The 11368-nt window shown below is 45.2% G+C and overlaps 1 protein-coding gene across 5 annotated transcripts in view; it reads left to right on the top strand.

The window, feature by feature from the left end:
- Positions 1 to 3005: 3005 nt before the first annotated feature.
- PRDM2 (PR/SET domain 2) overlaps positions 3006 to 11368 on the top strand; it is a 121750-nt gene continuing 113387 nt past the window's right edge. For 2 of the 5 annotated variants that reach the window (XM_053898936.1, XM_019461882.2), the window contains exon 1: positions 3026 to 3118. The gene's annotated coding sequence lies outside the window, so the exon portion shown is untranslated. Of the gene's footprint in view, positions 3119 to 4270; positions 4288 to 11368 lie in introns of those variants that run through there. The other 3 variants (XM_053898939.1, XM_019461887.2, XM_019461881.2) reach the window with 3 other exon arrangements.

Genomic DNA, 11368 nt, shown 5'->3' with positions numbered 1-11368 from the left:
CACTGTTTTCATCCGAGGAGTTTGAAAAGTCCACTTACATTCACGTTGGTGATGTGTTGTAAATTCCTTAATCTTGGTTGTAAAATCTTTCATCTTTTTGAGGGGCTCCGCTGTAAGTCTTCTGGCTGCTATCCTGAGCAGGAGTTCTGTGGTTTCCATTATAGCCATATGTTGTCTTTTAAGTACATGATGTCTTTGGTCCACACATACTTGCTGTAATCCGGCCGCTTCGGAAGAGTCAGAGAGAAGGCTCCCCCCCCCCCCCCCCCCCATTAAAAACATCTCTCTAGTGTTTGCTCTGTGCCAGACAGTTCTGGGTACCGGGATGTGGTGATGAATGATGATACATGCTCTGTAATGCCACCGCACACCGAAGTACCAGGATGTATACTAGATGGACCTGTGTAGAGTGGAGTTCCAGCCACGTTATAGATTTAAGACAAAGAGTGCATTTTATACTTCTGTCCCAATATAGAAATTGCCCGTGAGATGTGGTGAAAATGTCTGAATTTCCTTCCCTCACCCTTTAGCAATATATTTCACCTTTTCAACAAGGCAGAAGAGTAATACTTAGCATATTGGATAATAAACACTCATGAAATTACATCGTACTTTCGACAGAGAGTGTCTTTTTTGGGTTAAGTTGGTAACATATACACATTATTTATCCTGAGAAGTGGCACAGGTTGGAAAATATAAGCCCGTTCAAGAAAAGCACACAGGGGGAAAATTTGCAATGGCTGATTAGGGGGTAATTTAGAAGAGCCGAGGATGTACCCAAGTGTGGCAGGCTAAATAATGGTCCCCAAAGATTTGTCCGCATCCTAATCCCCATATGGAAGGAGGCCTTTGCAGAGGTGATTAAGTGAAGGATTTTGACATGGGGAGACTACCCTGGATTATCTGGGTGGATCCTAAATGCAATCACATCTATCTTCATAAAAGGGACACAAATGGAAATTTGACCACACCCAGAGAAGGTGATGCAGAGATGGAGTAGGGAGATTTAAAGATGCTGGCCTTAAAGACTAAAGTGATGTGACCACAAGCCTATGAATGCAGGCAGCCATCAGAAGCTGGAAGAGGTAAGGAATGATTCTCCCCTAGAGCCTCCAGAGGGAGTGTGACCCTCCTGATGCCTGAATTTTGGTCCATTGATATAGATGTTGGACTCTTGGCCTCTAGAACTGAGAGAGAGTCCATTTCTGGTGTTTAGAGCCACACAGCTTATGGTAATTTGTTACAAGAGCCACAGGGAACTAATACACCCAGTCATCTTAATGACAGGAGGACAACCACGGGCTACTCGGTCAACCATCTCTTGGCATGATGGTCTCTAGTATATGTCAAGTATATGTCACCATGGTCCTTCTAACCTGATGCTCCTTCATCTTCCCTTGCACTCTATTAAATGCCAGATGACATAGAGTTCTTCTTTTAAATTTTTTGATTTGTATGTCAGTGTCTTATTTTCTTATTTTTATGTGTATTTTAGAGAGAGAGAGACAGACAGAGCATGAGTGGGGGAGGGGCAGAGAAAGAGGGAGATACACAATCTGAAGCAGGCTCCAGGCTCTAAGCTTTCAGCACAGACCCCAATGTGGGGCTCGAACTGATGAACTGTGAGATCGTGACCTGAGCTGAAGTCAGATGCTTAACAGACTGAGCCGTCTAAGGTGCCCTGTATGTCAGTGTTTTCAGTGGATGGAATGGTGGCGTCTCTGTTTTGCAGATACTCCAGATAATTTTAATGTATGGATCATGTTGCAAGACATCGATTTAGGTAAAGGATGGAAAGTCTGATGTCGTCTTTGATCCACAGCAGAGTATGCTATTTTAGTAACATACGTAGATAGGAGTATCTCCCAGATCTGGGACCTCTTTCCCTGGAATGGTAGCAGAAAAAAAGCAAACGCTTGAGATTTGATTTCTTTTTTTCCCTAGGCTCTGTACTGACCTTGTCACTTTCAAAGGCCTTGATGAAATTTATTCTGATGAGATTATCTTGATTTTTTTTTAACTATGCCTGACTAGGTCATTGGCTACATCATCCCTTTGCAGTAAGATTATAACATACTGTATGTTAGATACATCAGGTTTTCTTAAGATTAAAACCCCAGTTAACCAAGTGGACTTGCACACCTGCATCTAATTTAGTGTCTATTCTTTCTGGTGGGTCCTTAACACGGAGGCTTAATGTTACCCATTACATTTTAAATTCTCCCCGATTTCATTCTCAGGGCGTAAGTTTATCTTGAAGTGCTCACGGCTTTAGATACCACCCACATTTGAGAACCCCCAATTTTCTCTCCCTGACTCCAGACTCCTTTCTAACTACCTGCTAAACATCTCCGACTCAACCCAGTCCGCCTCCATGACAGCATTTATTCGTAGCCACCCACCCCATCTGTTTGTAAATAATAAGATCCATCAGGACAAGGCCAATGTCACGTTCTGGGCCGGATGTAGCTGCAGCACCGAGAACAGTGCCAGGCACATGGTGGGCAGGCAATAAATACTTGCTCCAAATGAATAAGCAACTAAATCCAGGTGCATCTGCCCCCTTGGAGCTTGAGCTTTTGGGGTGAGGCAAGGTTGGTCCTTTCGAGACGCGCGAAGAATGGGATCGACGCTTCTTTGCCAGGAACTCAGTGATGAACCCATTTTTCGCCTCCCCGCACCTTTTATTAAAGGCTATAGATTCCCGTAGTAACTTTTAATCGTGCAGAATTACCTCCCGCCCCCCCCCCCGGGTGCGGTCGGGCTGGTCGTGGCGAGGCGCGGCGCCGCCCGTGGGGTCCGCGCTGTCCCTGCGAGGGCGACCGGGCCAGCGCGAGACCGAAGGGCGGCGGCGCCTCGGGGTCGGGGCGGCCGGAGGTCGTCGGGGCGCGTGCGTCCCGGGGTGGGTGCCCGCGCGGCCGGGGGTCGCGGCCCTCGGCGACGGCGCGGGCGGTGCGGGCTCTCGCGGCCGCGGCCGGCACCGCCCGACGTCACTTCCGACCGGAGCCAAGATGGCGGCGGCGCGGCCGCGGACGCCGGGGCGGGCGGAGCGGCGGCAGCGGCGGCGGCGCGGGCGGCGGCTCTCGGCGCTCTGAGGCGCGGGGCGCGGCGGGCGCAGGTAAGGGGCGGCCGGGACGGGCGGCTTCCGGGACGGCGGCGGGCTCGACGTCGGGACGCCCGTCCCTGCCCGCGAAGAGCGAGGCGGCGGCGGGGGGCGACCCGCGGGGACCGGGCGCGCAGGGCCGGGCGGGCCGGCGGACGCGCCCCCACGGAGGACCGGGCGTCCCGGGCCGGCGGGGTCCCGGAACCAGGGGCGGGCCTGCCCGGGGCTCCCCCGCTTCCTCCCCCCCGCGCCCGAGCCCCCGGGCCGGCCTTGGGGCCCGCGGCGGCGAAGTTGTGCGGTTCGCTTTGTGGCCGTTGGATCGCCGCGCGCCCCGCGAGGGGGACGCGTGTGGGCGGCGGGGCCGGGCGGCGGCTGCGAGTCCACCCGGGACCCGCGGCCCCGGACAGCGAAGGCGCACGCGGGGTCCCTGGGCCGTGCCAGCTTTTTGCTTTTTCTCTTTTGTGCTCAAGGCGAATGTGCCTTTCACACTTGCATTCTTAATTTGTTTTGTGTCTTGCGTCTTTGTGTTTCCTAAATAGTTTTTGGGTGGTTTCACCCTGCAAATTGTCTCCCTTCAGTATTCCTATCTTAGACCCACCGGTGTTTTGTTTTTGTTTTTAACAGACGTGCACTTATGTATTATTAATTTTGTTACTAAAGATATCCACGAACCTATTTTTTGATGGTGGCGAGTGAGACCCGAAGTATAACTAACAGTTACGGGTATTCCCAAATGTCGGTGGTTCCTTCCGACCCACGAGTGAACCGCTGAACGGCGACTGGCCCCCTTTTGTCGGGCGGTGAGCTTGGGGAATCAACCCGCATTTACCCGGGAAGCCCAAATTCCTTCAACCTCGCAGCCGAAATCCCCCCCCGCCCTGAGAAGGGAGATTCATGCCGGCCCCTCATTTTCCATTCCGTGTTGTATTCAGGTTTTGGTTTTATTTCGTAAGTGGAATTCCTTTGGTGAGTTCCAGTAGATCTTTAGGCCCCTTAAATCAGACCCTAAAATGGTTGTACCCAGAACACGACTAATATATTTCATAAAGTTTTTGTGTACTACAGGTTTATTGTTAAAAACAACCCTAACGTTGAACAAGAAACCTAACCTTTCCGTGATTCTCTTACCTACCATACCAGACTTCATATGCAACTGATCAGATACGGCCAAGTATTGGGAAAATGTAAGGCTTTAGAATTTATTTCTAACATGTTACGAAATTTGTTGTACAGATAGATACTGAGGAGGAACTGAGACGCATCATCATGTTCTTTTTAAGTAGGGTTTTGTGTTTGAGATGGCATGCGGCTGCCCCATCATTCTCTAGAAGCTTCCTTACAAACGTGCAACCATATTCATCATGTGTAGAATCTCATTGTAGCCTTGAGAGGACCTTTAAAGATCATCTGATTAAACACTCATTTCAATCTATAGAAGCCGAGATTGAAATTCACACGGGGACTAAAATGGTTCACAGCCTCTGTTATTCCAGGGCTCTTCTTTTTTTCCCCCCTTATCTCTTTTGGTTTGATTTAAATAAGTTAATACATCGAAGTGTTTAGAAGAATACCAGACACATAATTACAACTCCGTGAAAGTTCGCTTTTGTGGATTCTGAAGGTGGTTTCTTTAATTGAAAGGTTGGCATATTCAGATTTGTTTTTTTCTCATTTTGTGGACGGTTCCTGAAACAGTACGGTTTAAATTTGTATTTGTGATAATCTATTCGCTTTGTAAGTAAAAAACTAACAAATGATTCTCAGTGTAGGATGGTATGAAAATAGAGAAAGGCACAAAGAAGGAAAAGAAACCAGCTCTGATCTTCTTGTTCTTCAGATAACCACCGTTAACATTTTGGCGGACCTCCTCCTTGTCTGTCTTGTGCATGTGTGTATTTCTTGTATGTATTTATTTGCTTTTATATTTTATACAGAATCGATACCAGATTGTGTATATTATCCATAACCTGTCTCTTTACTATATTGTGAGCATCTATCCATGCCATTAAATATTCTTCAATGTGATTTTTAATGGCTGTGTAATATATGGATGGGCCATAATTTATTTATCAATTCTGTATTGATCAGTAAGGTTTCTAAAGCCTGAGATTCTCTTTTCATTAAGATTGTTTAGGTTTTCCCATTGTGAATTTTGAAGTTTTGTAATCTTTTAAGGTATGTGAAGATGTAAATTCTGTTTTTTAGCCTCTAAATAGGTATTTTTCCTGCCAATGCAGTTATAGGAAGCAGCACTCAATTTCAGCTTCCTTTTATTCTCTTCTCCCTGAGCCGGGTCTGTGCAGTTCCATATATATGTATGCACGCATATTCTTTTGATGATTATTTTACGTTAGATGTTTATTTATTCATGGGACTGTTTCTTTAAGCTGCCGATCTCTTTTCAAGTTCCAGTTCTGATTTACAAACCTTTTAAGTCCTGTTAAATCATAGACTTTCCGGGATGGAAAGCACCTTAGGTTATTTACTATTTTTGTGTCTTCCAACTTGCTTTTCATGCTATTTTTAATACCCAGGCAGGGAAAAAAGCCTGTGGGCTGCATGGGAAAACTCCATAGTGGGGAGTGCAAGGGGAGTAGGTGGACGGTGGGGGGAAATTGTCAAACTTGTGAGGCAATGTGCAGATACAGGGAGTTTCCAGATGATGGGGACATTACCTGACAGTCATTACTGCTGATACCGCTGATGTGTGGCCAGTGCTCTGTGGTTTGCGTGGTGCCCGTCAGTTATGCTGTCACTCCTCATAGCATTTGGTTAGAGATCTGGCTCTCTCCTTTTGAAGTGAGAAGTTTATAATTAGAGCCGCTAAAATCATCTTCCTAGAGCGACTGAAAGCTACGGACTCCCATTACTGAAAAAGCATCACTTAGGTTCCGTTAAAGCAGGATTTCTTAACCTTGGCACGATTGACAAGTGGGGCTGGATAATTTTTTCTTTTGGGGGCGGTCCTGCACATTGGAGGATGTTTGGCAGCCTCCCTGGCTCCTACCTGTGAGATGCCAGTGACAGCTCCCCCCAGCCGACACGCCTGATGAAGTCTCCAGACGTTGCCAGATGTCCCTTGGTGGGAACCCAGTTGTCAACCACAGCCTTAAAGAAAGGCCCATCTGATGGGATGGTTGAACCACTAAAGCAGTTTATGGAATCGCTTTAGGCAGAGAACCGGAAGAATAGACTACGGTTTACATGAAGCCCACCTTGAAGTTGGGGAATAGACTTACTCCCCCGTGGAGGTTCCTTCCTGTGTGTGTGCCTGTGATTTTATCGAATCGTACACTTTTCAGCAGTTCTGTGGCAAGAGATAAAGCAATTTGAGATAACCTGGAGAGTATGAAGGAGTTTTCATGACATGGTCTGTGGATTAAATTATTACGGATTTAAATCAATTTGTATAGAGTTGACGCGTGGTGAATAATGTAAGCTTGTTGCCTGTTCTCCCGAATGGCACAGAAACAACCGTCTTCTAGAAAATGAGGGTGAAGCAACCCCTTGAAGATTGATGTAGGCCGCCAGACTAGTTTTTCTAAGATCTTTCCCCGCCCCCAACCAGTTCAGGTTATGCATTGAAAGTGATAAGTTTGTCTTGAGGAAATAAAGTTTACTTTTGAAGTGCTTACCCAACTTCAGCTTATTACTTTATAATTTAAAGATAGCTATTGATCCTCATGGCATACATGCATCATTAATGCAACTGCCCCCGGGCAAAAAAAGTATAGGTTATCAAATCTACACTTGCAGTCTTTGGAGGAACAGAACAGATTGAGTTTTTATCGTGGCATAAATAATTAGCTAGAGCTTAGTGATAAGGAAAACGTAAAAAAAAGGGATGTCCTGTTGGGCCACATTTGGTAATGGGGTGGTTTTCTCAATTACGGAATATCTGCATAATTTCGCTGGAGTGAATGCATGTGCCATTCAAGTATGCTTTCTTAAAGAGAATGCCTTTCATTCCTCACCCCACTTCCCTGAACTGTGAATTAGTTATTGTACGTGGTAAATCTGGTTCATTTGGAGTGAAATATGCTTATCGTGTTTTCCTCAGTACTGTATAGTGTTTATTCTCAGAGTCTCGGTTCATGTCATACCTATGCTGTGTTTCATTTATTAGTCTTTTTGGAACATGCAGTAAAGGAGGTTTCACTGAATTACTTACATATTTGCCAGCCATTTTGGTGAAAAGAATATTTTGGAGCTCTTGCACTAAATTGTACGATAGGCTTTGCTTTGAAAGAGCTAAATTGCTTCTTGGCACAGCTTGCCTGAAATATGTAAAGCTCAGTGCAACTGTTAGTTTGATTATTGTGGGCAGCTTGTCTGGGAATTGGTAAAACCTACAGCTTTTCCGTGCGCGTGTAAGTAGTTCCACTAAGACTACGTGAAACTCTGGTGGGAAAACTCCATGGCATTTTCAAGTAATTTAAATGATGCTATTAAAATTTGAAAAGAAATTGGAGGTTCACCAAACCCTTACATACTTCGGTGTGAATCCTGTGCATTGCCCAGGAGGTTATTAAGACAGTATAAATCAAGTGTAACTCTTGTAGTATCAGTATAAATGTGACATTCTGAACGTTTCTCTGAGGCTTATTTTAGGGAATTCGCTATAATTCAGAAAGGCCTAGTTTTAACGTACATCTGAAAATAGGAATTTTAAGAAGGGGGGCTCTTGGGATAAATTTAGATTTTTAATTATGAAGCTGTCTTACCATTTGTTAGAGGACATTGAGCAAGTCAGTTTTACCTGTTTTGGGAGAGGACCGTCGTATCCGTGCGGTCCCATAGTAATTTAATTGAGCCCTGCCTGGATGCACAGAATAAACCGTATCACAGATTGAGCGCAGGGCCTGGGTTATTTCTGGCAGTGGTGGGGGGCAGGTCGGTTATCCTCTCCTCTTCCTGTCTGTAAAGTGGGGACAATGATTACTTCTTTCTTTCGTTGGGATGTTCTGAGGCGAATAGATGAAGAATATGAAAGCAATTTCAGTTACTTTAGGTTTTTTCAAAAATATTAATAGCGTTTTCCTTAGCTACTTCTCTCAGTGCAATAAGTCTTGAGGGATAACATGGCAAAATTATTGCTGAGAGAAACCCTTCCGAGTTACCTCTGAGTCCTTAAGCTTTTTGCCTCCCCCCTCACCCCCCGCCCCGAACGTGGTGGAGGGGGCAAGTTTCTTTCTAGTCCCTTCCATGGCTGTCATAAAGCCAAATCCTTAGTCTTCTCTTCTCTGTGGATATTTTTTCCTTTGTCAGTTTCCTTAATCCCTAGGCACCCCCTTGTGGCTGAAGACTTCTAGATCTCCATCCCCAGCCATCCCCAGCCATCCCCAGCCATCCCCAGACTTGAAGGCAATCTGTGCTGGGACTTTTTTCCCCTCATTTAATGGATGCAGCTTTCTGTGTGGATGTCTGGCCTCTCCTCAAAGTCTAAAATGGAGCTCACCACCTTCCACTTAAATACTATCCCTACTCTGGCTGCTCTATCTTTAAAAATATGTTCATTCTTCCGCTCAGTCACGTTGCATATTCTGGACTCCTCTTCACCATCTCTTTTTACTTCCTGTTTAGTTCGAAGACACGTTTTGTCTATTCTTCCTGTGTGTGGCGTTGGTCATATCAGACCTTCATCACATAACATCTTGGATTCTTAACCGACTTGCCCAGTCCCAGTCTTTCTGGCTGCCGTCTCCCCACCTCACTCTTTCCTGCCCATTTAATCTTTCTGAACTGTTAGACGTGGTTTTGTTTGTAGCGTTCCTCAGTCAGAAACTCCCGGTGACTCCACGCTGCTCACCCCAGGTGGCGGAAGCTGCTTGCCTGACAGACAGTCGTGGAATCAGGATCTTGGCCCTGGTCTCCCAGGTGCATGTGTTCACGGGCTCTGCCTTTAATTCCTCTTGCATCTTTCCTTAAAGACCTCCCGGGCTTTTGGAGTGGGTCCAGAGGGAGGATGGGTGGGATAATAACTCGTCACACGACATCTGGGGAGCCTGACCCACAGGGTCAAATTTACGTTTAACCTGGGACTCACACCCCTCCGGAACTCTCCCATTTAATCTGTTAGTGCTTTCTGCACACGGTCTCGCGTGAGTCGCGCTCTTTGGTTTACCACTGCTCGTAGTACCAGGAGATAGGCTTTCATTCTTTCTATCATAAGCGGGGGAGTTACATATCTTTACCTTGAAACGAGAACTACAGATGATTTATTTGGAATCCTGCTTTCCCTGAAAAAGTAAAAACTTACGTATGTGCCAGGGCCACTTAAACTGCAGAGCAATTCACCAACATTGCCCTGCAGACAGTAGGTGTTGCTGTTCTTTCAAAACGCTCTTGAGAACAGAAGTACTTGCATATTTAGAGGAGAGACCCTAAAGCTCAGCCTTTATTTAAAGTGGAGTGAGTCACTCCCTCCCCAAATAATAAATACCTTAAGAAACTCTTGGGAGAAGACCTTGAATCTTGTAGTGACATAAAGCGTGTCCGGGATCTTAGCAAGATGCGGTGGAAGTTGTCAGTCTGTCTGGGATAACTTGCAATTTTACTTTAGGTTCTTCGCTGATGAATTCAGGAAGCCTTGTCATTTCTGTGTAGCTTGTGGAAGATGAGTTTTCCTACATATTTTATTGTGTGGGAAAAACCAGAAAAGCTGTCAGCAGCCACTTGTAAGGTGATTCTGTTCGCTTGCTTAGAGAGTCCTTGCGTGAGAAAATGAATACTTGAGTGCCAGGACCAGAGCATCGTGTTGCAGAAGGTTGCTTCCGTTTTCCAGGAAATTGAGAAGTATTTTGTAGGGTTCCTGAAGATCCCTCAGTTTTAAGTGTTTAATCACAGAAGTAACATCTGTATTGGCAATGACAGTGGAAAAACATTGACTCAAAGGGGTCAACTGAGGAGTCCTTGTATTTTAGGGATTGTGAAATGAACTACCATGTGGCATCTTGCTTTAGAAATTTTGTGTTTGAGTTGGAAGCTTGACATTTAAGTGTTAGGGAAGAATTGACTTAATTTTCCTTTGAAAATAACTTAAAAGTTTTGCATGTCTAACATAGGGAAGTATCAGAAAAGTGTCACTTTATAGAAACTGCTTTGGTTTGAATGCTGTTTGGCAGAATGTACAGCCAGCATTTGGTTAAGCTGAACTTCTAGGAGAGATGGGAGCCCAGCTGTGTTACAGAGCTGGGGGCTGGCATTTGTGTTCTTACCCACCCGTCTCCCCAGGTGGAGTTTTACATCTAGACTTCTTGTCAGGTAGCCTTGAAAATCAGGAAAGGAAAGTAACTTTTTAATTCAAGCATATTTTATTTTATTTTATTTATTTATTAAAAAAAATTTTTTTTAACGTTTATTTATTTTTGAGACAGAGAGAGACAGAGCATGAATGGGGGAGGGTCAGGGAGAGGGAGACACAGAATCTGAAACAGGCTCCAGGCTCTGAGCTGTCAGCACAGAGCACGACGCGAGGCTCGAACCCACGGACCGCGAGATCATGACCTGAGCCGAAGTCGGCCGCTCAACCGACTGAGCCACCCAGGCGCCCCAATTCAAGCATATTTTAAATTGATGGAGTTAGTTCATCTGGGAAAATGGACAGGGATTCTTTAGTTTTTAGTGCCTTGAGGAAGGATATCAGAGGAACATGTTAAAGTGGGCATAATATGTTTGAACTTCTGTAGAGAAACTGGGTATTTTAAATTGTGGCGTTAGAGGGTATTATTGTAGAAACGCTAAACAAAACCTGAAATTTGTGGTGTAATATGATGACATGGGTGTATAAATGTAATCAAAAGAAAGGAGAGCATTTGTTAGTAGCTGCCCATGACATAAACCATGTAAGCGATAATCAGCATTTGCTATACGTTTATGAGAGCTAAGCTAGCTCTTCATTAATGGGTGCTTGAGGCAATATTTTATGAAAAAGTTTTCTTGAATCTCTCTCTCTCTCTCTCTTTTTTTTTTTTCCTGTAGAGATATTCTAAGGGAGGAAAAAACCCCCAGGGTGCCATAATCTAAATTCAGCTTTATAGTACTTTCCTCGCACATCCACAGATCTCTTAACATTCTTCCGTGGTGTTAACTTACATATTTCAAACAAAAGCTCTAATCAACCTCATTTTCTCATTGATTTCTGCAGCTCTGAAGCCATTCAGAACGACAGACTTTCTGTTTTTTCCCTTCCTTCTTGTGGAAACCGTGTTGTCAGGATCAGATTCTCCCACCAGGAGTAGATTCGCTGCACTCTGCTTCCCTGTT

This window comes from Panthera pardus, unplaced genomic scaffold (genome assembly GCF_024362965.1).
Source record: "Panthera pardus isolate Hobbes unplaced genomic scaffold, ASM2436296v1 HiC_scaffold_11, whole genome shotgun sequence".
NCBI lineage: Eukaryota > Metazoa > Chordata > Mammalia > Carnivora > Felidae > Panthera > Panthera pardus.
The sequence above is the reverse complement of the archived record's forward strand: the minus strand, read 5'-3'. Positions and strand labels throughout refer to the sequence as shown.